The sequence below is a fragment of the Pogona vitticeps genome, chromosome 1 (assembly GCF_051106095.1).
Source record: "Pogona vitticeps strain Pit_001003342236 chromosome 1, PviZW2.1, whole genome shotgun sequence".
NCBI lineage: Eukaryota > Metazoa > Chordata > Lepidosauria > Squamata > Agamidae > Pogona > Pogona vitticeps.
Genome location: NC_135783.1, coordinates 219,346,200 through 219,367,184, shown reverse-complemented (window position 1 = coordinate 219,367,184; position 20,985 = coordinate 219,346,200). Strand labels below are relative to the sequence as shown.

The following is a 20,985-nucleotide window of genomic DNA, read 5'->3' as shown; positions in this document are numbered from 1 at the left end:
AGTGTGTGTTCATATGGAAATTTGTTATCCACATCAGGGTCTCACAAGTGAGCTTTAGAAATGTAGGCCTGCCCAGTACTTGGGGGAAAAAAGTGTTTTTGCTTTGGCTTTTAAAAATAAAACTACCCAGGATGTGTTGGCCAGGAGGATTCTGCATGTGGCAGTTGGAAAAGGTACCTTTCCCAAGCTCCTTGCTCTGGAAGAAGAAGAGGCTTGATGGCTGGAAATAGTAATAAGGGTATGTGGTTGGACAACAGTCTGAAACCCTCCACCCATCGCCCTCTCTCCATCCTGGTGAGGTTTTCCCTGGAATTAAATGATCAAAACTTTTCCAGGACTTTGAAAAACTTTGGCTTCTAGATGGTCTGCTTTAAGAAAAGAGAAAGAAGATTAGGCCACGTTTTTAAGGAAAGGTTTCTATTTCCATACATTCACTTCAGCATCCTCCAGTCAGTTTTCTTGCCAAGCAACACATGCTGCGCCTTAACTGGAGTTTTTGTTTTGTTTTGTTTTGTTTTTCAAACATAGAACACTGCCTTAAACAAACCTTTGTAGGATCACTATGATCATATTTCATTACTTTCCTCTTTTCATGTGCATAAACATCGGCTTTACACTGGCTTTTGAGTGCTGCTCCCCTAGTTGAAAATGACATGCAAGGTTGGCACAATGTTCCAAACCATACTGGTAGGGCACAGGAATGCTGAGCCGGACCAAAATGTGAGGTCAAAGAAGCTGTTCTCATAATAATAGTGCTTATCTGTTTAATGTGTGATCTGGTGGCGACTGCATGTTGACCATAAGCAATTATGCCTGCTTTAAAAGAGGCTGCCTAGAAAACTAGAGTAGCCGTAGACCAGGCAGAGGACTCAGGCTGTGAGAAAGGGCAACTCTATTTCCTCTTTTAATTATCTCTTTGATTTGATTTCATTCCTTTTAAAAAAGCATCACCAAACTGCTATGAGGAATGCTGCTGAATGTGACAACTGGCCCAAGTTCTTCCCTATATATGGTTGAATGTATGCCAAGAGTATGCAGAAGGCTCAGATCTCTGACAGAAGGAGTGTAAGCAGCAATGTTCTGGCACAGCACCAATCCACTGGAGTCGGGTATGTGCAGGAGAACTTCTTGGCATATAATTTAAGGAGGTAGCTGTGTTAATCTGTTGCAGTAGAAATCAACAAAGAGTCCTGTGAAACCTTGAAGACTTAAGAAGTTCTATGTGGGGGGAGCATTCATGAACTATAGCCCACTTCTCCAGATGCATAGAGGCGCTCCATGCATCTGAAGAAGTGAGCTACAGTGCACAAAAGGCACCTCAAAATGCTTTGTTCTTTCTGATATATCATGGCATCATACTCATCTCTGGCATCAACACTGGCATCACCACCACCACCACCATTACAATCTATTAATCACTCCTTTTGGGGAAAAAGGCAACTTACAACAAGTAAAATATGCAAAATTAAAAACCAAAGTAAAAACAAACAATAGCCAGTGACCTTCTTTAGCTTCCATTAGATGGACTGTCCTGTCAACATGATAAAGATAGGTAGCTCTGCTTGCACAAGCAGGATGAAGCTTATCTTCATCAGGATCCCGGCTTGCGCAATAGCAACACTTATACAGTTGTGCCTTACTAAACAAGGTAACATTCAGCATGATACCTATAACATGAAATTTCATGCACCCTCCCAAAATAACTCCTTATAATGATAAACAATTAGGATAATGCCAGTATTTAAAAAACTGATGAATCACATTGTGCAACATGATAAGCAGTAAAAAGAGTTGGGAAGTCTGGAGTTGAAGAAAGGAGAAGGCAAAAGTATGTGTTGCTCGAAAGAAGCTTTATAGAGAGCATAAGGCAGGTGTAGAGCTATGGAAGTACTGTAAGTAGTTACAAGCAACGTAACTGTACCGAGTTATTTTTGGAAAATGACTAATGTAGTTAATAGCTACAAAGTCACTTTTGGATGTACCTATAGTGCAACATTTGACCGAACTCCAGGAGGCAGTGGAAGACAGGAGGGCCTGGTGTGCTCTGGTCTATGGGGTTGTGAAGAGTTGGAAATGACTTAATGACTAAATAACAATAGTGCAACAAGTAATAGTAAAGTTAATTGTATGTAAGAAATAACACCAATTACTTTTAAATAACATTCATAGTAGCACTTTGATAGGAACTTCCTGGGTTTTATATGATTCTCTTATCAATTTAGACTAGCAAAAGGAGTATTCTTTGCTTTTGTGTTTTTATAAATACTGTATTTCCAAGGTACAACATCAAAACTGGCCACTACGGGGAACCAAAAATATTTCCCATGTATTTTTCTGGCCTATTGGTAATGACAACATGGCACCTTAACAATGTGCAATGAATCATTGTGCAGCTGGAGTAATGATAATGGCAGCTTATCAGTGGCAGCCTCCAAGTAACGAGTAACAAAAGATCCATTTAAAATGTACCATTTGCAGTTAGGGGTAGGAATCAGGAGTGTTTGCTTTGCTGGCAGGAACAAGACATACAAGTGGAATTGTTGCCTGGATCGGCAAGCAGACCAGCAAGCTTGGCCTGCTAGATTCCTTAGCAGTGGTAAAAGGGGAGGAGGAAGAGGAGGAGGAGAAGGAGAGCTACTCTACCAGAATTCCTGAGGGGGCAGTGAAGCCCAGGCTGTGGAGGAGAATGGAGCTTGGAGCAGCCTAGCCTGTTGATATAAAGAGACAACTCCTTCACTGGTTCGTGCCTTTCAGCTTCCAATTTCTTCTGGTTGGGCGTATCTAGGATGTGCTCCGGGGCCATAAAAACAGAACTGGAGAGCTGCATCTTGTGCCTTGAAAGGCATGTAATTCTCACAGGGTGTGCCCCTTATTCTAGACCAGTGGTCTCCAACTTTGGGCCTCCAGATGTTCTTGGACTTCAACTTCCAGAAATCCTGGCCAGCAGAAGTGGTGGAGAAGGCTTCTGGGAGCTGCAGTCCAAGAACATCTGAAGGCCCAATTTTGGGGACCACTGTTCTAGAAACCCTGAGAAAGGGGTGTAATTTGGGTTCAGACTCTGGGATCTGACAACTTAAAGGCAAGACAGCTCTGGCCTGGGTTTTCTTTAAGCCCCATACAGCCTCCCTCAGCAGGACAAAGGCAGGAACGCTCAGCACTGCTTTGCCTCTTGGCTTTTACAGTAGCTTTAGTTTTGTTGCCTTTGTGGTGCAGTAGCAGCAGCTGGGCAGACAGAGCACAGAAAGCCAGAGCCCTGCCCTGTGCCTCCCAATGTAAAGAAAGGCCATCATGTACGTAAATTTGGCTGTCTGGATTTATGTAACACACATCAGTATTCTGTCTCCAAAATGTCCCCAAATTGTGCAAGCTTTTGAGTTAACCAGAACTCTGCCTCAGGCAGTGTGCGTGTGTTCTGTGTGGTCAAGTTGGAACCGACTTATAGTGACTCTAACAGGGCTTTCAAGGTAAGTGAGATATCTGAGGAGTGGTTTTACCAGTTCCCCAGTGAGCTTCCATGGCGAAGTGGAGGGTTCCAACCCTCTTCTCCAGAGTCCTAGTCTGCATTCTATCCACACTGCATCAAGCTAGGTGCTGCAAAAGAGTTTCTGCAAATCACTTAGAAAAAAAACTGGACTTCGAAAGCTGTATCCTTTTCAATCACTAGGACCTTGTGACCTGGTCACACTCACAAGTGGGTTCATTTGTTTATCTAGTGCAACTCTCTCTCTCTCTCTCTCTCAAAATATGCTTATACAGAGAGATCATGGTTGTATTTTCCAGTGCCTGTCTTATGCCAGTTTAGGAGTGTGTCTGCTTTACTCAAAACAAGGCAGGCGCACATCTTTCAGTGCTGGTGAGCGTTTGTGTTTTCAGGAAGTGAGATCAGTTCTTTGTCCGAATACGCATTGTTGGGTGTAATCTGACCCTTGCAGTTTGCAGATCCATTCAGTTTGCAGTCTCCATCTTAAGATGGCAGGCCTCGTGGTCTTCTCAGTTGTGGACTTTTCTGTTTCTTCTCTTATCCCCATCTTTGTGTGTGTGTGTGTGTGTGTGTCACCTAGCAGATGAAGCCCTCTGGCAAACTGAAAAGTTTGCGTACTGTTTGGCATTTTGGATGTTCACTCTGCAGTGAATCCAGCTCTCCCCTCCCTCTCCCACCCCCATGGCCCAGCACGGCTGGCTACCTTTGTTTTTATTCTGGCAAAAATATGCCGTGTGAATGGTGCTGTGACTGTGGTCTTCTTTACCTCCGTTTCGTAGCAGCAAACCTAGGAAACTGCAATGTGGGTTGAGATGTCACCAGAATTAGGCTCTGGTTTTACCTGATTCTGTACTGTATTTAAAAGAACTGTAATGTAATGGAAGATAAAATTGCCACTAATGCTCTTTGTATGCATTAGACTTGGGAGGGTTCAGGAGAGGGAATGGGAGGGAGGGAGGAAGAGAGGCCTGGCTCATTTCATAATAAAATGTAGATATTTTGTTTATTTTTGAGTTGTAACATCTTAGACTAGTAGGTGAAGAGCGCACTTGATTCCCTCGGCTGTTTATGTATTTATGTCAAATCGGTGGTAGCAAATGCACATAAGGATCTATCATATTAGCGCAGGAGAAAATGACTATTATAATACTTTCTCCTCTTGGTTTCCTCTACAGTAATGCCCTTACACCTTTTCCTTTTCAGGCTTTTTGTAGCATCCTAAACAGGAGGATATTGAAGGGGAGCTGATGCTGCTTTGATCCTTACGCTTGTTGTCAAAGCGCTTGGGAATGAAGAGACTGTTGGCTACAATTGACTGTGACAATTAGGAGATGATCAGAGCCCTAGAGTGGAGCACTTAAAGGGTAATTTACATGTCAGTTTGTCGAATAAAAAAAAAAGATATTCAGCTAAGATTTCCCCCCCCCATCTCCCCCTCCTCTCTGTGCCTTGTAAACTGCAATTTGTGCTCTGGTAAAGGAGGGGGGGGTTGAAAACACAACTCTGGCAGAGGAGTTAGGATAGCCATTTCCATTTGAAAAGAGGCAATCATAAGGCCACTGCTGAGCCTATTGTCCACTGAAAATGCTGATTTGCAGGCAGAGAGTGAAAGGTGGTGGTGGGGAAACCCTCACTAAAGGGCACCTAAGCACTCAAGGTAACTCTCTCCTCTGTTTTGGTAGCTTTAAAATGGTGTGTGTGTGTGGGGGGGGGGGAAGGCTTGTGGCACCTTAGTTCCCTCATTTACCTATTATCATAGCAGTACTGCTAGCCCCGATTGTCCTTTATATCCTATGAAAACTGGCAGTGGAAACCTGACCCGTTTATTTGTCCTCTGTTTTACAGATGTGCTCTCTGCAGAGTTTTCAAGCATTTCCCACGTTTAACAACACCAAGGGCAGGAGCTAAAGTAGCTTTGCGTTTGGAGAATCTGCCGCTTCCTAGCCAGCAATGGTTCCGATCCCTCCAAGGTCTCTTGTACCTACCCCCAGCAACACCTGGTGTCTGGCAAATAGCTTGTGAGAGGAGGCTGAGAGGGTAAATATAATCAGAATCCACTTGAGTGATGCTGAACCTGGTTTTGCTTGTTTGTCCAAACTGGTCTCGTAAGAACTTCAGCCAATAAGTGTCCCGAACTGCACTTATTTCTCCAGTTGTTTAAACCTTGTATTATCAGCAGAAACAATTTCTACACTCAGTTTCTTATTCTCGTTTTCTATCAGTCTCCATGTTATGGGTTTCTTGACTTCTTAGCCTTTTGAAAAAAAAACTCAGCTTAGTACTTCTTCATTGACCACCCTCTAAATCTAAGACATCTGCATTTCAAGCGCTTCTAACTGTTTGTGTAGCTGTTTGTGTTAAAGATCCATGATTATGTAAGATACAACAGAGTACATTACTCAATCCACCTTCCTAGAGCAAGATTTAAGTTTATAGGGTTTAAAAAACAATGCATTGTCCATCTGAAGCATTGGATAGCTCAATAGTTTAGGCAGTTGGGAGTTGGGATTCCCCACTGTGCCTCCTTAATAGGGGCTGGATTTGATGATCCATAGGGTCCCTTCCTGCTGTGCAGTTCTAAGTATCAACATCATCTCAAAGAAGCTGCTCCAGACTCTCTCTGTTCTGACTTTTATTGCATGGATTGCATTTTTATTGCCAGGAAGATGGAGACAATGTTCACAAGATGTGAACATTTATTTTGTTTGTGCCAAAATAACTTAACTGGCTCAGGGTTCTGGGCACTTTTGCTTGTGAGAGGACAAACATTTGCTGCTGTGCCTCAGGCAGCAAAATGTCTTGAGCTGATCTTGGGCCGTTCCAGATGAACTATAGATGCTGCAGGGTCTGGAAGAAGTGCACCAGGATCTTTCTATCTAGCAATACCTGGGTTAAACCTGGACATCTGCAGGTGCATGTCAGGCTGAATTGCGACCCCACTCCACTGCATATTGTACCTTGGTTGCCCCCGCTTGGCAATATACAGGGAAATTTCTATGCCTTGCTGGTAAATAGATTCTTGCTATATACCCGCTGGCTACTAACCCAGGCCCTTGGAGATGAAAAGTGTGTCCCTTTGCTGCCCCGGACTAGCCCTCAACAGTTGTATTTGGGAGTGAGACTTCAAGGGAACAAGCAGAAATAGGCTAAAAGGAAGGATTGTGCAGTGAAATGGCCTTGCCGCTTAAAGGGTCAGGCAAAAGAGGAAGAAATGGTTCCTTACAGAATGCCTTTGGAGAGCTTGGAAGAATGGGCAAGGCGAGAAGAAATGGTCTTTGGAGCACACACGGCAAGCCCAGTTCTGTCCTCGGCATGGTAACCCCACGCCACCCTGTCTGCTCAAGCAAAGACACGTTTGGCTTAAACACAGAGACCTTCCAAAAGCATCCTCTAAAAGAGAGCATCATGGGCCAGGCTCCTGCACACTTGTAGTCAGAGCTTGGCGAAGGTTGTTGTTGTTTTTTAACTCCAGCTCCCAGAATTCACCAGCTAGTAAGGCAACCAGCTATTCTGGCTATTGAATTCTGGGAGCTGAAGTTCAGAAATGTAACTCTTCCGAGTGCAGCCTATAAACAGGAATTGGGAGCAGCAGCGATAGAGCAACCCTCTTAATCACCCAGCTCAAACTTGACAAAATGGCACACGGGTTTTGGCCTTCTCTAGGGCTTCTCATCACGCTACTAGACAGTAAACCAAGCCGGAGATGATGTGGCTATGGAGATGGATGGTGTGGCTCTTTCTTTCCTGCCAGACACAACTCAGAAATTGGCAGGATGCTCGAGAGAGCCACTCCAGAAGATTTTAATAATCTGAGACTTCAATGGGAGAAAACAGTCCTTCAGGCAGAGGTAGTGCTGTCTAGTGCTAAGCCATTTCAGGCTTCAAACGCATGCATCGTGGGGCATGTTCCCGCATCCTACACTTGCACTACACTGTATACAATTAAGATGTTCATTTCAGTTGCTTTGTGAAGGAGGGCTTTTTTCCCCTGCTTCCCAGCCTGTGTTTTAACTTTTGAAATACCCGTGTGTCTCCCCCAGCGCTCCTATGCACTTTCTGGATGTTTCATACTAGCAGACAAAGAGAAAATGATGCATATAAAAGAACCAGCAGGCACATTAAGAGCAAACAATATAATGAGGGAGGGAGTATGGGATAGCTTTTGGCTTAACCAGTATCTGCAGAATCAAGGCAGAGTAAATGTGTATCAGAAATCAGCCACAGTAGGAGGTATCCGTCTCCCAGGTAATGGCTAAATGACAAGCAGATGAGCCGCCATCATATTGATTTAAGCATTTTGTTCCAGCCAGTCACAATTAACTTTGATTTGTTTTTACTTTCCTCTTACAGGTTTGCATTTAAAGCACTCTGAGAGCACTAATTGTATAAAATTTTACTAACTGCACATTCTCTTTCTGGAGAGGTAATGAGTGAATGTAAAGGCTGGGATTTATTTGAGATTCTAGGCAGGAGATTCTCCCGGCACTTCTGACACTGTGTGAAACTGGCATTGAAGGTAAGCAGCATTTGGAAATTGAAGGGCTTTATTAAAACACCACCAGCCCACTGGAATCCAGTTTTGGTGTATAGCAGGGGTGGGCAAACATTGGGAAGCCTAGGGACCAATTTCCTGTGTCCCCTCCTCCCTGGACTGTTTGTGGGTTGCACAGATAGCCAAAAATTCCAGGAGACACATACAAAAATGAAACAAAAAGTAGCTAAAAGTCTGCTTCTTGATTGGAAAAATGGTTATTCAGATATGTTTTTGACTTGCACGAGCAGTGGTAGACTGAAGCTATGCTTGCAAGGTCAGAGCCCTGGGACTTTCTGACCAGCAGGAGCCATGACATAATCGGTAGCGCCTTTCATGCTGGCTTGCTGACTCTAAATTTAGCTATAATCTATTCAGTAGCTCTGAGGTCAATGCATTTCCCCAGGAAACTTCTCATTGCATGTTGTACTGACATGTATTTGAGAGTGGTTTATTCTTGAATGGGCAATTGGAAGCCATTAACTTTACAAGATACCTGTTCCTCATTTGTTTACATGAACTGATCCAGGGACCTCCCTTTTTATACCCTCCTGATTGGCTGCAAGATGGGGGTAAGGTGGATGGATGGATGGGAGGGATTTCTTATGGAAGCTCTCAAGAGGAGCATGTACTTAAGGGGTGAATCACAATTTCTGAAATCCCTGGGAATTGTGGTTCTCTCTCTTTTTGCCAGCAAAAAGAGGAGCAACAAGAGTGCCAAGAGCCACCGAAACAACCTTGGAGGGTTGCAGGTGGTCCTTGGGCTGCACTTTGCCCACCTGCTACATAGGTCCATAGAGAGATGTGCCATGTGGGTCTGATTTTGTGTAAAGTACCTTCCTGTGTTCATTGGGAGATGGTTCCTGGAGTCCAATATTGCCAATGCTGGCAGGGTGCAGCTCTCCACGTTTTTTCTTCCCTATCTGGAAATGACAAAGGCTGAATGTAGGACCTTATGCTTACAAAGCCCATGCTCCACCACTGAGCTACAGGTCTTCCCTGAAAATTATATTTGGGAATTGAAAACACTGACATGTCTTACCCATCATGCACCACAGTAGAAGGCAGGGAAGCACACAAACACATTGCCAACAGAGAGGAACCCTGCCTCTGCCTCAAGATTAGGTTCTTCTAACCCATGTTTGAGGGTACCTAGGGAAGGGTCACCTGCCTAGATTGTGTGATCCCTCTGAAAATATATATGTTTGTAAATACAATTTTGGTAAATACATTTGTTAATCTTCCCCACTCATCTTGGGCCAGAGGCAGTTTGTGATCTGTGCCTGCTTGATCATGAGCAACCCATCTCTATCTCTTTCTGTTTCTTCTTACTTTTCTTTCTTTCTCTAGGACTTCCTCTCATTTTCCCAGAAGAAAATTGCTCCAACCTCACTTACCTCACTTAGGAGGTAGGGGAAGAAGCTTCCTACTGCAGCATCAAAAGCTGTTTAAAACCCATCACGTTAGGAGACAGGCCACAGAGGAAGCCTGGCACTCTGGCTCTCTAGCTGTAACCCTGGCAAGGCCCCAACCTGCATGGCAATTAAACCTTGAGGGTGGGTGGGGGGTAGAAATCTGACATTGGCATAAATGGTAACTGCCTCCTCAAAGCTTTATGGCCATGCAGAGGTTACCCAGCTGTAGTCCTTGAAAGTTTTTCTTCTACATTGTCAATGGAACTGAGGAAAACCTCTTTCCATTTCCATCAGTGGATCCACTATTTTGGGAACATGTCTGAGTCTCTGAAAAGTAGGAGCAGTGTCTACCATCCCTGGGATCATTAATCACAACAAAATTTAATTCATTAAAAAAATATCTGTTTTGTGAATGTAGGATATTGTGCTATTGCCCCCACAATTCAAAATGCCAGGAAATGGCCCACTATTGCTATACAATATCATGTCTGTATTGCCAGCAAGAAAAAGAATGCCAAGCTTTGTGTAGCAAAGGGCAGCCTGAATGCTGATAATGGCAGCAGTCAAGATGATCTACAGCCGGGGTCCCCAACCCCCAGTCCGTGGTCTGGTACCGGGCCATGGCCTTGGCAAGATCGGGCCACGGAAACAGATCTCCCACCTCCCCTACAGGTACACCCCCACGCACACACACACACGCCCCTCCATGCATGCACGGGTGCCCTGCCCACTTACTCACCCACCCACACCACCCACTCGTACGCATACCCCGCCCACCCGCGCATGGACCCTTCCCCTCCAACTGGTCCGTGGTTCGGAAAAGGTTGGGGACCACTGATCTACAAGACTGCCCTTTGCTATGTAAAGCTTGGCATCCTTTTTCCTGATGGCAGTGTGGGCACTATATTGTGCAGCAATATTGGGCCATTTCTTGGTGTTGTGAATCAAGGATACAGAAGCACAATATCCCACATTCATAAAAATGAATTCTTTTGGATGAATTGAATTTCCTGACTTTTTAAAACAGAAGTTTAAGTATACATACGCTACACATAAATCCCAAAAGAAACTTTCCTTTTGTAGAATTACCTAGTGCTGGAGGATCCCAGAAGATGAGGCCCCCCCATCTGTACTATGGTTGCTGGAAAAGAACAGAAGCAAGAACAGCTTGGATGTGACTGCAGTCCCTCTATGCTAAAATATTTTGCAGGGCTGTTTTTGGACTTAATGAAATGGTGAAGCAAAGGTGTGAATAAATGCAACATATGTAGTGGATTAAAATACACATCCTTTAACCTCTCAGGTGAACTAATGTCGCTATGCCTACTCCACAGAACACAGATGAGAAAGCTATGTTCCAATTTCCAAACCCCTGCCTTGGGCTAGGTTAACTGAGGAAAAAAACCTATGTTAGACCAAAAGCTCTAAAAATGTCTTGTGTGCATGTTTTCCAAAAGATGTCCCCTTGTCTTTTAAAACTAAAAAAAGGGGTGAACTGGGAGTTAGCAAAGATTGTCACCAGAAACCAAGACCAAAATCATCTATAAATATGTGAAAGAAAGTGAAGAAAGATGGGGACAAAATCAATTCATCTGAAATATAGTGTTGGAGGAGATCCTTACAAATATCACAGGGAGGCAGAAAAGTGGGTGCTCAGTCAAGTCAAGCCTGAACTCTCACTAGATGTCAAAAATGAGTCAACCAAGGTTATCCTACCACATACATAATGAAAAGACAGAATTGACCAGAAAATACAATATTGCTGAAAAGGGGAGAGCAGTAGGGCAGTAGGAAAAGAGGAAGGCCTAACATGAGATAGGTTAACTTAATAAAAGAAGCCACAGCTATTAGTTTGCAAGACGGAAGCAGAGGTTGCTAGGAAAGAAAATATTGCTAGGAAGGGGAGAGGGCAGTAGAAAGAAAAGCAACCTTTCTAACATTTCAGATGTCAGTTTGAAAAGTCTGAGCAGAGCTGTTAATGGTATGACATTTTGGAGCTCATTAGCTGAGTCACCACACATCAGAAGTGACTTGATGACACATAACATCTTTGGAGTTTTTTTCTTAATTACCAGACAACTGTGTAGTGACAGGATGGGTGGAAAGGTTGAAACTATGATAGGATATAGGCATCAAAGCTTTGCTAACTTCAAGTAAAGATCATCCCATCCACAAAGTAAAAAACAATAATTTCACAGTTTAAATGAATGAGCTTTCAAATATTTGTTCTCTTATTCTTTTTTAAATATATTAAAACTATTTTTACAACGAGACACAGAATCCCTTTGCCATCCACAAATGCCTGTTTGGTCAAGAAAGAGTGAAAAAGTTCTTCTGAGAGTCAGCTAATTATGACCAGACTGGCATGGTCAAAAATTCAGATTTCCCTTCCTCGCTCACAAGCTGCAACAATGTTTGTAAGTTTGGAAAAATCTTTGCTTGTAAGCCCATTTCACATAGTTTATATGAATGTCATTGTTTTGCCTTTTCAAACGGCCTTTTTAAAGGATCACTATTTCATCTTCTGTAGCCTGGATTCCTTCCAACTGGAAACAAGCAGCTGGATCCAACCATTCTCTTTCGAGATAAGCAAATCTGTCTTCATATTATTTGATCTGTTTATTTGATGTATTGACAAAAAAAAGATCACTGGTGTCTGCATGGAGGATGCATATCATGCCTATAAGTTAAAAAGTCCTAACGTTAAACCCCATTGATTAAATATCACCCAATGTGGTACAAGGCAACATTATACTGTCTACTCCTACTGTGCCACCTTTGGTGCTGATCTAAAGTCTAGTTTCTAAGGTACAACATTTTGTTTGGGCTGCCTCCATTTTTAGAATTGCCTTGTAGAATGCAGATTTGCTATGCCAGTACAATACCTACTAGTTTCTACTTAGAGCCTAGAACTCTTCCTTTTGGGATACTATGCCCAGAAGCAAGCAGATTGCAATGTCCATACTGGCTAGAAGTTTCTGGGAGCTGAAAGTAATGTTTTAAAGTTTTGTTTCTACTGCCCACTCATGTTCTATGGTGTCTAAAGGAGAAGCCATATATACATGGTCTAGGATGTGGAAATGTTCACCTGGCTACAATTTGCAATACAGAACAACAAAGCATGAAGGAAGGCGAAAGTCTAGTGAGCCGTCCTCACCGATAGAACCACAAAAGGAGGAAGGAGGAATCAATAAGAGTGATGTAAGAGAGATAGAAAGAGTTTTGATAGAGGAGAAAAGGAGTGTGGAGGTTTGTCTGGTGGAGGAAAGAGAGGTAATAAAAGGGGAGGAGCAAAAAATCTATGTGTGGGAGGAGGATATAAAAGAAGAGGGAGAAAGGAGGTTTAGTACTAGACTGGAAAGAGAGAAAGGGGAGAAAAGTGAAGTTGGAGAAAGGAGAGAGTAATGCTGAATATGAGAAAGCACGGGATCTTCTGAAGGACTTCCCAAATTTGAAAGTCGGAGACTTATTGCCAGACCCAGAGACAAAAGGTGTGGATGAAACTACCTTCGAGACACAAGAATGGAAAGTGATAGTCTTTCCCAAGGTGCAAGGGCATGGGAAGAGAGTGATACACCCAGATGCGACCTAACAACCCCACCGAAGGCAGGCGATTGGGCTTGACACCCATGTTGTGGAACAGTTTGTGTGATGTGGAGTCCTCCCCTATGCAAGGGGACAGCGAACGGTTTGGGCCAGGCCCGCAGTGAGTTGAAATTGAGAATGACGAAAAGTCATCTCTGCCTCTTATTCCCTCCAAAAAGGAGGAACTGCCACAACTTTCAAAAGAACCCAATCACACAAAGCTAGAAATACATTGGTGGAAAGAAGCTCCCCAGTGAAATCATAATGAAATCCTGTTGCTATTAGTGTAAATCCACTAAAGTAAGTTACAGCTAGACTAGGCCAATGTGAATAAATGGAACTTAAGGAGGAGTAGACTCACCAAATCCAAAATGGCCCTACTCTATTGTGACTTATTATACTAAGCAACAGGATTCCAGCTATTTATGACATTGGCTCCAGCCCTATTTATTCCCTTCTGTAATTTCTTTCTTTCTATAATCTAGAGCTGTCTTGATCATAATGTCTTCATTCCCTCAGGAATGTCTTCTTCTTTCCACACTGGCAACTGGAAAACTTAGCCTTTTGCCACTTACTACTAAACGCTTCATTTAATTTCTCTGTATTTTCCCCTCTTGCTATATGGATTCCTTTCTGGATTGGAGATGGCATTTCAATAGAGAAACGACTGAGCCTCAGTAAGTGAGCATTGGAAGACGTTTGATTTAAACAGATTAGGAAACAGCTAGAAGCTACTTAAGAACTAGAAAGTTGGGAAGAACTTAGTAGAAAGTCTAACCCCCTGTTCACCATGTGCCACGGTTTCTTCTTAAAATTGAATTTAAGACAAACTTCAGAAACTCCTCCAACCAGTTTCCAGCTGGGACTGGCAGCAGAAGAACCTAGATTGAAAATGGCAGAGCCCTGTGAGGAAAGTCTGTTCTTGTTAGATTTCCAACAGGGACTAGAAGCTGGAAAACTTAACATCTTAGCACACAACCTGTTCTTATGAGATTTCTACCCAGTTTCACAGGCTTGGGTCCAAATGTTCATATACTGTAAAAGAGGTAGAGGGGGCTGCCGTTCCTTTTAGGCCACTGCAACTAGAAAAAATTTACATTACATCTTTAATTCAAGCAAATGGCTTTATTTTGATTGAAACAATTTCAGACTTTGTTTGTTCACTTCTCTTTTAATCCTTACCATCTCTGGTGAATGTCTCTTTTGACCGACCTTACTTACCTCCTGAAATTGTGATTAGGAGTTCCATTTCAGTTTTATAGAATATTCCGGCAAATGACAGGGCTAGATCCTGCTTTTGATTATTTTCTGGTTCCACAAGCCATAATCCTGGTGGAGGCACCAGTTTTATTTCCTTGTTAGATCACCATGACTTTACATCAGATGAGGAAAATGCAGATACCTCAGCCTAAATGGAAAAAAGATGATTGGTAGATGTGTCTGCCATAGCAGAAATCAGGTGATTCTACAATGATGTGTATGTCTTTGCCCTGTCTGTCTGTCCATCCATCCAAAGTCTCTCTCCCTCTCTCTCTCCCTTTGAGTGCAGAATGATATCAGACTCAGTCCTAAATCACTTAATTTTACAACAATATATCAATCATAATATCCATCACTCTTTTCTGGCCAAGTTTACCGGCAGAATGCCAAGCCAAAATGTATAGGACATCTCAGGTTTCACAGCATTCAACCGGCTGCATATCTCCACACTTACGGGTGTTCTTCACACACAGACAGCCCCCACCCAATCCAGGAAGGCCCATAAACTAGAATAACTGGGGAAGAACACAAGACTGAGGCAAGAGAAAGAAGACAATCTATGGGAGGTCTGAGAAGGGACAGAAGGATGGGGCTTTCCCCATGAAGCATTCCCAGTCCTTGGATCAGGGATGCTCATATGAACCTGCTTTCCCTGTGAAACCCACCACCTAACTGCTAATAGTGTCAGCCACATTCTCTTGGTCCCTCAGTCCTAACATAGAGAGCCCAAAATTACAGCAGACCCATGTATCTTATGTTATTTTTTTAAAAAAATATTTATTTACAATATTTTTTCCTTTAAAAAGTGCCCAACGTGGCTTACATCATTCAAAGACAATGTTTAAAAGCTAAAAAGAGTTAGTGTACAAATATTAAAGAGGAATCAAACACCACACTAAAATGGTAAAAAAACAACAACACGAAAAACACATTCAAGGCAACAAAGGCACATACTATTGCAAGTTGCAGGCCCAGGAATCTTGGTGGCATCTTCCATCCATGGTCCTGGGAACCTGTCCTCCTACCGGCCTCTCTAGCACTATTCTTGCTGCTTTCTCAGCCGACTAAAAGTAAAGCCACCCAAGCTGAGAAAGGGGCTGCTTATGTGTTGGACTGCACGCTATGCTAGAGTGGCATTATGTCATATTTCAGAATTGACTAGTGGCACAATGAAGGTTGGCCCCCATTCCATTGTACTAATCCTCTTTTTTTATGCATACTAACATGTGGGGAACATAAGCTGCACATAGCTCACTAAGCTCTGAAATCATGGCGATTCTACTGCATTGGAGGGCTTTGGCAGTGGCACTGGGCTGGGTGGTTTCCAAACCATAGGCCATAATCTTTTCAGTATGGGATCCGCAGAGTCAAAAATAATAATAAAAAATAAAATAAAAAAGGAGGCAAGGACAAGGTTTATACCTTTGAAGCAGCATATGGACATGTGGACAATTAACACATCTTTTAAGAGTATGGGCCAGTATCTTGTCAAAAACAATCGTATCTAATTTTGCAATAAGAATTCAATAACAGGCAGAAATAATCTTCAGTGATAGCTTAATTTTTTTAATATGGCAAACCACCCTGAATTAAGTTTTCTCAGATGCATAGTTCACAGATGACTAAGTGTAAAGTTTAATTTTTGTTTGTTTGTTTGTCAGCTAAATGACAAATGCAACTAAAACATGTTACATTTTCCCAGGCTCTTTAATTAAGAACATATTTTTCTTTTCACTTACCGCACTGAACAAATTAATAATTAGCTGCAAAACAGTTTTAAGGGCCCAGATTTCAGCTGGTGTAAAATCCACTCTTATATCGCGGCATCAGAGCTGTGGCATTATCTTTAAGATGCACTCTGCAAGGGCCAGAACATATAAGCTGTAGTCCCACATTTTGAAATCACAGCTCTGTTCAGTTCTGTGCATAATCCACAGGCCATGAGGGGAGTGCACTAGTCCCACTTCTGTATCCATTTCATTCCTGATATCAGACTGTTGTCACATATGGACATTTATGTCACATTAAGCTAACCTTTAAGGTACCACAGCATTCTTTGGTCTACTTGTAAACACTCGGTAGACCCTACATCTGAGAGTATGTCAGCATGTGTACTTCTGAAAAATGGAAGTGCGGGTTCGGCTTGTCCCCAGCACAGGCATTTCACACATGATTGGGGTGGTTTTCAGAATTGCAGCAGGTCAACAATGGGTGGCTACATATGATCCCAGCAGGGCCATGAATGTATTAGCAATCCCTTTTGAGAGAATTGCTGGGTTGAGAGCGCACTGGATGTATGAACTGGTCTTTTGCCACCATAGATTTTTATTTGTGTAGTGGTGAATCCTTGTAATCCAGGAAACAGACAGCTGGACCTTGTAGTCACTTATATAACTGGAGGAAGCCAGTAATAGGATTCCTATTTTTTGACAAGTTGCATGAAGGTGAGAAGCATTTAAAAAAAGAAACACGATTTCTGCATTTTGAGCAAAATGTTTCAGTGCAGAACTAGTTCCTTTTCCCTGTATGAAAATAAACATTTGTACCTAGCAAGCAAAAATGACAGGCTAATTGATCAGAAAGATAGAAACAACCCATTCAATATTCCTACATCTGCATGTCCTAAAAGAAGGCAACACTTGCCACATTTTTAGTAATGAATATTTTACAGAAACATCTTGAAGTGCACATAATCATTGTGAAATTAACCAAGAAAAATGAACAAACAGGTAAAGGCATGTGGTGCTTGCATAACATAAAAGCAAGGGCAGGTAATGCCTTTGTTAGATCATTAAATATATATATTTTTAAACAAAATGCTAACTTTTGATGTTTACCAGTCTTCAAGCTGTGCATCAATATATTGTGGATAGTATAGGAAGAAAAGCATATAGAAGTCCCCAAAGTCATGACTGATGTCCATGCCAGATCTGTTTCTTAAAAGTGAGTTTCAAAAAGCAGTCTGAAAACATGTCAGGGTGCAGGTTTCAAATTCCACCCCTGGTAGCCATTGGTTGGATTCTCTTTCCCATGTCATCAAACAAAGGGCTGCCAAGTATGTACCATTTCCTTTCCCCATCATCTTGAGTCATCTTGTGGTAAGGAGGAGGGGGAAAACATTTTCATCTTTACTGCATAAGGATATACCAAGTTAGGATTTACATCACTATGAATAAAATGGTCAGGAATTAACGAACTAATCATGGAGATGCTGAACCTTATGTCCGCAAGGAATGTCTAGACTGCACAGCTGAGAAGACCTAGGAATGATTACGTAACACAGAGTCTAGGGACACCTTAAAAACTGTAAGTAACATCATGTTGGGAGAAATGCACTGTCAAACAGTCTGTTCCTCTTTCCTCTCTATTCACACAAGAAGGCATCCAGCAATCCCTCGTGTGAGTGTGAACCCCCTTTGTCATCAACGGAGCAATCACCGACTTGTGTAACTAAAAGCTGAAGACTGCCAGGGCAGACTCTGAACACTCCACCTGAAGAGCTGCTACACTCAGCATTTCCAACAGAGTGCTAGCCTACAATATTTTTATTTGGCATACGTTTCCATGGACACTCTGTACATCTGATAAAGCGGATTAAGTCCATTCAGTTGCAAACCCCACACCTATGATAAGCAAGACTTGTTAGTCTTAAGATGCCAGTTGACCAGTGATGTCCATAGGGTTTTTTTGGTACAACAATTCCAAGAGGCCCTAACTAGTGCAGTCAACAGTCATGACTTCTGGGAATTGTAGTCTAAGAACATATGAGGCCCCCAAATTGGGAATCTAAGTATTAGATACTTTGTTGTTGTTTTTGCTGCAACAGAAAGAAAGAAAGAAAGAAAGAAAGAAAGAAAGAAAGAAAGAAAGAAAGAAAGAAAGAAAGAAAGAAAGAAAGCCAGTCAGTATAGTCACACTGTTGAAATGTAGCCTCAGTTTGTGAAGGTTTGGGGCCCTTTAGTCACCCCTGTTTGCAATTCTTAGTTAATATTTAACTTGAAGAGTAAATTAGCTTTGACATTCTGTATCCATGCTACAAGTGTAAGGTAGAAAGGAAGATTCATTGAACTATTAATAATCACCGAGAGAATTCAAGTATGTAAATATAGTCTTGGAATTCTGAAGTGTTCCCATTATTTAAAGTTTTAAACCTACTGTGGCTGAATTGCTTTTATGTGAGCTCTTCACACTTTAATGTACATTAATTTGTTCCCCTTCTCATTAATAGGTAATTGTTTCTCCATTGCTCCCCATGCAAGGTATGCATCAGAATGTAAAAACTGAAAATAGAGTCTTCATATAAAGCTGTTGAAGTCAAATACGCATGCTAAAAAGGTCAATCTGTAAATTAATTGTATTGTTTATAATTCATGTACAGGTTTTTTGAATTTACCAAGTATCGTATTAACTAAGCTATATGTTTGTTCAGATACTAGCTTAAGTGCCTCATCTTTTTTAGCAGAAAAGCAGGATATTAAAAATAAATAAATAAATGCTTCCATGGGGAATGTTCCCAAGAATGCATACATAGATGGTGCAGGTGAACAATAACAATATGCTTTTTTCTTATTTACATGTTGCTATGCATTTTACCAAAAGTGGTGTACAAATCCGAGAGTATGCTAAGAAAAAATATACAGTCCCAGAAACAGCTAAAATTAATAGCTAATTTATTTATTTATTATTCAAATTAAAATCAATTCACAAAAAGGAAAACTGGGTGCCAAGTACATAATTATTATAATAAAAAAGTGTCAAAAATAGGACAACTATTTATTGAATCAAACATTTCCCAGGGCTTTTCAACAGTAATATGTACACAACTAGATTGAAAGGCATCGTATATACATAACATCTATGAAAAATGATGATTAAAACAACATTTCTAGACATGTAATTATATGTTATTAATTACCAGTGATGTCCTGAACTCAGGACACTTGGATATATACTGAAGAAATAATGCCGCTTATGCTGTTGTGATCTTGTACTGTACTGTCTTTTTGGAGGTGAGGCATGAGGACATGGTGGACTCAATTGCCTCAGAGAGGATGGTATCGTTCAGGATCCATCTGCAAAGTATACACGTGTCGTCGGGCTTTATTTCTATATCCAAACCACTCCCCACATTTATATTTGATTCTCAAGTACATCTGTGCAGTGACTGAAATCCTCCCAACACGGCTGAATGCTCCTGTTTTAAAGTTTGCTGAAGAGCTGCAATCTGCTTTTCCAACACAGTCCCACTTCCCATTCCTCGGCAACCCCAACAATTGTGTCCGAAACACATGGAGATCTATTAAAAAGAAAAATAAATGAGAACACTAAGGTGGTTTGGGTACCTACCTTTAGCATTTGCTGTCATTTACCACCATTCACAGCGTACACTATGCACATGTTTATAGAGCACATTTCAATACTTCTGCTTGAAAATGTTAACATGAGAGTACATACAATATGAATTTCAGGGCAAGAGTTTGATTTGCAGACTCTTTTTAGTATATTTAAGGAGAGAATCAAGGCGTGTGATAACGAAGGACTTCATGTCTTAGAAAATACATATCCACATATGAGTGACTGTGGCAACGGACATTTTTCTCATAAATGGTGTGTTAATTTCCAGTGAAAGTTTGATGGGAGAACACTGTAGTTTTAGTTGCACTTAATTATATGTTTACCTCCCACTCTGCCTCCCTAAGTTTTTTTTTTTCCCAAAGTTACCTTAACTGTGAAGCTTTGCAGTCGTCTTTGCCTGTCATTTTTAATCAGGTTGTTGGAGGTAATTTTTGTTATGCCCCCTCATTACTGCCTTGTTTATCAATAGGTGCGCCAAGTGTCACTAGCTTTTCTCATCAAGCCAGGTCTGACAAAGAGCTGCAGCGCATGGGAAAGAGGCAGCTAGGTGAAACTAATGCCATAGATGTTTGATTCATTAGGAGCTTATTGTTAACGGGGATGTCTGATTGTAAAGGCTCAGTCAAGCAAAAGAGTGCAGAGTAATCAGTCGGATTTATAGTTTGCAGGGCTAAAAAAAAAAAAAGAGAGAGAGAGAGAATGAGAGAGAGAGAGAGAAAAGAGAAAATCAACATAAACCTTTTGGATCTAGCAGAAACACAGGAGGGAAAAAATCCCCTTTGGGCAGCCCGAACCTGAGACCTGCCAAATAAGGTCATGCTACATGAAGGTTGCCTGTTAGGTGATGGAAGATATAGGAGGATTAAAGCCATATGGCACGGCCTATCATACCTTCTGACTTAAGATAACAAAGCCAAGCCTTGTGCTTAGCTGTTTTTGACTGACATCATCAATTTTATTTTATGTTGGTCACCTCCGGTAACAGGAAAAAAAAAAATGGCCCAGGGTTGATAACACATGCTTTTTTTATTTTTGTACTAAGACGCCTTACAGCTGGGAGAGGGTGGTGTTTTTGGTCTGTTTCCCTATACTGTATGTCTCTCTCTCTCTGTGTGTGTGTGTGTGTGTGTGTGTGTGTGTGTGTGTGTGTGTGTGTGTGTGTGTGTGTGTGTGTGTGTGTGTGTGTGTGTGTGTGTGTGATGCATAGTTTCTCTCACACACATATTCTCCGTACATATCTCAAAGAATTAGAGGTTTGTTCTTCTATCAGCCATCCTCCAGCAACTGTCAGCCTCCTTTTCTCTCTCTCCTCCCCACCCCACCCCCGCCCCCACCTCCCTTGTTTTCAGTTTCTACCT

General features: G+C 41.8%; 2 long non-coding RNA genes across 2 annotated transcripts in view; one reads left to right on the top strand and one right to left on the bottom strand.

Annotated features, from left to right (window-relative positions):
• The first annotated feature begins 4,512 nt into the window (after positions 1-4,512).
• LOC144583319 (uncharacterized) lies at positions 4,513-18,170 on the top strand. Its single transcript, XR_013537043.1, has 3 exons — positions 4,513-4,845; positions 5,327-7,997; positions 10,511-18,170. It is a non-coding gene; the product is annotated as an uncharacterized LOC144583319 (long non-coding RNA).
• The window catches only part of LOC144583317 (uncharacterized), a 21,810-nt gene continuing 18,898 nt past the window's right edge, over positions 18,074-20,985 (bottom strand). Inside the window, exon 2 of the long non-coding RNA XR_013537039.1 lies at positions 18,074-19,568. This is a non-coding gene — a long non-coding RNA (uncharacterized LOC144583317). The remainder of the gene's footprint in view (positions 19,569-20,985) is intronic.